The sequence below is a fragment of the Aquarana catesbeiana genome, linkage group LG13 (genome assembly GCF_042186555.1).
Source record: "Aquarana catesbeiana isolate 2022-GZ linkage group LG13, ASM4218655v1, whole genome shotgun sequence".
Taxonomy (NCBI): domain Eukaryota; kingdom Metazoa; phylum Chordata; class Amphibia; order Anura; family Ranidae; genus Aquarana; species Aquarana catesbeiana.
The window spans coordinates 219,040,930-219,046,929 of NC_133336.1; positions in this window are offsets into that span (position 1 = coordinate 219,040,930).

The following is a 6,000-nucleotide window of genomic DNA, read 5'->3' on the forward strand; positions in this document are numbered from 1 at the left end:
CAGCTCACCACTTCTTCCCCCGTCCACAGCTCACCTCTTCTTCCCTCCTGTCCACGGCTCACCTCTTCTTCCCTCCTGTCCACGGCTCACCTCTTCTTCCCTCCTGTCCACGGCTCACCTCTTCTTCCCTCCTGTCCACGGCTCACCTCTTCTTCCCTCCTGTCCACGGCTCACCTCTTCTTCCCTCTTGTCCACAGCTCACCTCTTCTTCCCTCCTGTCCACAGCTCACCTCTTCTTCCCCCCGTCTGCAGCTAACTTCTTTTTTCCCCTGTTCACAGCTCACCTCTTCTTCCCTCCTGTCCACGGCTCACCTCTTCTTCCCTCCTGTCCACGGCTCACCTCTTCTTCCCTCCTGTCCATGGCTCACCTCTTTTTCCCTCCTGTCCACGGCTCACCTCTTCTTCCCTCCTGTCCACAGCTCACCTCTTCTTCCCCCCGTCTGCAGCTAACTTCTTTTTTCCCCTGTCCACAGCTCATCTCTTCTTCCCTCCTGTCCACGGCTCACCTCTTCTTCCCTCCTGTCCATGGCTCACCTCTTCTTCCCTCTTGTCCACAGCTCACCGCTTCTTCCCTCCTGTCCACGGCTCACCTCTTCTTCCCTCCTGTCCATGGCTCACCTCTTTTTCCCTCCTGTCCACGGCTCACCTCTTCTTCCCTCTTGTCCACGGCGCACCTCTTCTTCCCTCCTGTCCACGGCTCACCTCTTCTTCCTTCCTGTCCACGGCTCACCTCTTCTTCCCTCTTGTCCACGGCGCACCTCTTCTTCCCTCCTGTCCACGGCTCACCTCTTCTTCCCTCTTATCCACAGCTCACCTCTTCTTCCCTCCTGTCCACGGCTCACCTCTTCTTCCCTCTTGTCCACGGCGCACCTCTTCTTCCCTCCTGTCCACGGCTCACCTCTTCTTCCTTCCTGTCCACGGCTCACCTCTTCTTCCCACTTGTCCACAGCACACCTCTTCTTCCCTCCTGTCCACGGCTCACCTCTTCTTCCCTCTTGTCCACGCCTCACCTCCTCTTCCCTCCTGTCCACAGCTCACCTCTTCTTTCCTCCTGTCCACGGCTCACCTCTTCTTCCCTCCTGTCTACGGCTCACCTCTTCTTCCCTCCTGTCCACGGCTCACCTCTTCTTCCCTCCTGTCCACGGCTCACTTCTTCTTCCCTCCTGTCCACGGCTCACCTCTTCTTCCCTCCTGTCATCGGCTCACCTCTTCTTCCCTCTTGTCCACGGCACACCTCTTCTTCCCTCCTGTCCACAGCTCACCTCTTCTTCCCTCCTGTCCATGGCTCACCTCTTCTTCCCTCCTGTCTACGGCTCACCTCTTCTTCCCTCCTGTCCACAGCTCACCTCTTCTTCCCTCTTGTCCACGGCTCACCTCTTCTTCCCTCTTGTTCAAGGCTCACCTCTTCTTCCCTCCTGTCCACGGCTCACCTCTTCTTCCCTCTTGTCCACGGCGCACCTCTTCTTCCCTCCTGTCCACGGCTCACCTCTTCTTCCCTCCTGTCCACCGCTCACCTCTTCTTCCCTCCTGTCCACGGCTCACCTCTTTTTCCCTCCTGTCCACGGCTCACCTCTTCTTCCCTCTTGTCCACGGCTCACCTCTTCTTCCCTCTTGTTCAAGGCTCACCTCTTCTTCCCTCCTGTTCATGGCTCACCTCTTCTTCCCTCCTGTCCACGGCTCACCTCTTCTTCCCTCCTGTCCACCGCTCACCTCTTCTTCCCTCCTGTCCACAGCTCACCTCTTTTTCCCTCCTGTCCACGGCTCACCTCTTCTTCCCTCTTGTCCACGGCTCACCTCTTCTTCCCTCTTGTTCAAGGCTCACCTCTTCTTCCCTCCTGTCCATGGCTCACCTCTTCTTCCCTCCTGTCCACGGCTCACCTCTTCTTCCCTCCTGTCCACGGCTCACCTCTTCTTCCCTCCTGTCCATGGCTCACCTCTTCTTCCCTCCTGTCCACGGTGCACCTCTTCTTCCCTCTTGTCCACGGCACACCTCTTCTTCCCTCTTGTCCACGGCTCACCTCTTCTTTCCCCTGTCCCTCCTCAAATCTGCACCCCTGTCCACATGTCATCTTAGCACCCCCCACAACTCACCTTTGTACCCCCTGTCAACAATTCAACTCTGCAGCCCCCACATCTACAGCTTACACCCCCAGTCCAACTACAGCTTGCTTCTACCCCCCTTCCACAATTCACTACTGCACCCCCATCTACAGATTACCCCAATCCACAGCTTTCAGCTCTCCAACTTTCACCTCCTCACCCCCTGTCACCTTCAAACAACCTGCCAACCCCCCCTTACCAGCTCTTGCCACTGTACCACCTCCCCCCCCCCTCCCCACTACTTAGCACTTTGCACAAACTCTCCCCCTTTCCAGCTCTAACAAATTCACCCCCACTGCGGTCCACAGCTGTCACTTACCCCTGCAGGTGCCACTCTCCCCGCACCCCTTCCCTCCCCTCCATATTTTCCAGTGCACTCACCTCCTCTCCAGGCTTTTTTCCACACTGCAGTTCCGGCCGAACACTTTACTCGGCTCAGAGCTGCACAAGTCTGACAGGGAGGTAGGGCTGGCCAGGACAGAAGCCGCTGGGCGGGACAGGAGCCGCTGGGCAGGACGGAGCCACTGGGCGGGACGAAGCCACTGGGCAAAATGGGAGCCGCTGGGAGGGACGGGATGGGAGCCACTGGGAGGGACGGGACAGGAGCCGCCGGGCAGGACGGAGCCACTGGGCGGGATAGGAGCCGCTGGGCAAAACGGGAGCCGCTGGGAGGGACGGGATGGAAGCCGCTGGGAGGGACGGGACAGGAGCTGCTGGGCGGGACGAAGCCACTGGGCAAAACGGGAGCCGCTGGGAGGGACGGGACAGGAGCCGCCAGGCAGGACGGAAGCCGCTGGGCGGGACAGGAGCCGCTGGGCAGGACGGAGCCACTGGGCGGGACGAAGCCGCTGGGCAAAACGGGAGCCCCCGGGAGGGACGGGACAGGAGCTGCTGGGCGGGACGAAGCCACTGGGTAAGACGGGAGCTGCTGGGAGAGACGGGACAGGAGCCGCCGGGCAGGACGGAGCCACTGGGCGGGACGAAGCCGCTGGGCAAAATGGGAGCCGCTGGGAGGGACGAGATGGGAGCCGCTGGGAGGGACGGGACAGGAGCCGCTGGGCGGGACGGAGCCGCTGGGCGGGACGGAGCCACTGGTTGGGACGAAGCCGCTGGGCAAAACGGGAGCCGCTGGGAGGGACGGGATGGAAGCCGCTGGGAGGGACGGGACAGGAGCTGCTGGGCGGGACGAAGCCACTGGGTAAGACGGGAGCTGCTGGGAGAGACGGGACAGGAGCCGCCGGGCAGGACGGAGCCACTGGGCGGGACGAAGCCGCTGGGCAAAACGGGAGCCGCTGGGAGGGACGAGATGGGAGCCGCTGGGAGGGACGGAGCCACTGGGCGGGACGAAGCCGCTGGGCAAAACGGGAGCCGCTGGGAGGGACGGGATGGGAGCCGCCGGGCAGGACGGAGCCACAGGGCGGGACGAAGCCGCTGGGCAAAACGGGAGCCGCTGGGAGGGACGGGACAGGAGCCACCGGGCAGGACGGAGCCACTGGGCAAGACAAAGCCGCTGGGCAAAACGGGAGCCGCTGGGAGGGACGGGACAGGAGCCGCCGGGCAGGACGGAGCCACTGGGCGGGACGAAGCCGCTGGGCAAAACGGGAGCCGCTGGGAGGGACGGGACAGGAGCCGCCGGGCAGGACGGAGCCACTGGGCGGGGGCAAAACGGGACCTGCTGGGAGGGACGGGATGGGAGCCGCCAGGCAGGACGGAGCCACAGGGCGGGACTAAGCCGCTGGGCAAAACGGGAGCCGCAGGGAGGGACGGGACAGGAGCCACCGGGCAGGACGGAGCCACTGGGCGGGACGAAGCCGCTGGGCAAAACGGGAGCCGCTGGGAGGGACGGGACAGGAGCCGCCGGGCAGGACGGAGCCACTGGGCGGGACGAAGCCGCTGGGCAAAACGGGAGCCGCTGGGAGGGACGGAGCCACTGGGCGGGACAGGAGCCACCAGGCAGGACGGAGCCACTGAGCGGGACAGTAGCCGCTGGGTGGGACGAAGCCGCTGGGTAAAACGGGAGCCGCTGGGAGGGATGGGACAGGAGCCGCCGGGCAGGACGGAGCCACTGGGCGGGGACAAAATGGGACCTGCTGGGAGGGACGGGATGGGAGCCGCTGGGCAGGACGGAGCCACTGGGCGGGACAGGAGCCGCCAGGCAGGATGAAGCCACTGGGCGGGATAGGAGCCGCTGGGCAAAACGGGAGCCGCTGGGAGGGACGGGATGGGAGCCGCCAGGCAGAACGGAGCCACAGGGCGGGACTAAGCCGCTGGGCAAAACGGGAGCCTCTGGGAGGGACGGGACAGGAGCCACCGGGCAGGACGGAGCCACTGGGCGGGACGAAGCCGCTGGGCAAAACGGGAGCCGCTGGGAGGGACGGGACAGGAGCCGCTGGGCGGGACGGAGCCACTGGGCGGGACGAAGCCGCTGGGTAAAACGGGAGCCGCTGGGAGGGACGGGACGGGAGCCGCCGGGCAGGATGGAGCCACAGGGCGGGACGAAGCCGCTGGGCAAAACGGGAGCCGCTGGGAGGGACGGGACAGGAGCCACCGGGCAGGACGGAGCCACTGGGCGGGACGAAGCCGCTGGGCATAACGGGAGCCGCTGGGAGGGACGGGACAGGAGCCGCCGGGCAGGACGGAGCCACTGGGCGGGACGAAGCCGCTGGGCAAAACGGGAGCCGCTGGGAGGGACGGAGCCACTGGGCGGGACAGGAGCCACCAGGCAGGACGGAGCCACTGAGCGGGACAGTAGCCGCTGGGTGGGACGAAGCCGCTGGGTAAAACGGGAGCTGCTGGGAGGGACGGGACAGGAGCCGCCGGGCAGGACGGAGCCACTGGGCGGGGGCAAAACGGGACCTGCTGGGAGGGACGGGATGGGAGCCGCTGGGCAGGACGGAGCCACTGGGCGGGACAGGAGCCGCCAGGCAGGATGAAGCCACTGGGCGGGACAAAGCCACTGGGCGGGACGAAGCCGCTGGGCGAAACGGGAGCCGCTGGGAGGGACGGGGTGGGAGCCGCTGGGAGGGACGGGACAGGAGCCGCTGGGCAGGATGGAGCCACTGGGCGGGACGAAGCCGTTGGGCAAAACGGGAGCCGCTGGGAGGGACGGGATGGGAGCCGCTGGGAGGGACGGGGTGGGAGCCGCTTGGCAGGACGGAGCCACTGGGCGGGACAGGAGCCGCTGGGCAGGAAGGAGCTACTGGGCAAAATGGAGCCGCTGGGAGGGACGGGATGGAAGCCGCTGGGCAGGACGGAGCCACTGGGTGAGACGAAGTCGCTGGGCAGAACGGGAGCCGCTGGGAGGGACGGGATGGGAGCCACTGGGAGGGATGGGACAGGAGCCGCCGGGCAGGATGGAGCCACTGGGCGGGACGAAGCCGCTGGGCAGAACGGGAGCCGCTGGGAGGGACGGGATGGGAGCCGCCGGGCAGGACGGAGCCACTGGGTGAGACGTAGCCGCTGGGCAGAAGGGAGCCGCTGGGAGGGACGGGACAAGAGCCACCGGGCAGGACGGAGCCACTGGGCGGGACGAAGCCGCGGAGCAGAACGGGAGCCGTTGGGAGGGACGGGACAGGAGCCGCCGGGCAGGACGGAGCCACTGGGCAGGACAGGAGCCGCTGGGCGGGACAAAGCCACTGGGTAAAACGGGAGCCACTGGGAGGGACGGGACAGGAGCCGCCGGGCAGGACAGAGCCACTGGGCGGGACAGGAGCTGCTGGGTGGGACAAAGCCACTGGGTAAAATGGGAGCCACTGGGAGGGCCGGGACAGGAGCCGCCGGGCAGGACAGAGCCACTGGGCGGGACGTAGCCGCTGGGCAAAACGAGAGCCGCTGGGAGGGATGAGATGGGAGGCGCTGGGAGGGACGGGATGGGACAGGAGCCGATGGGCAGGACGGAGC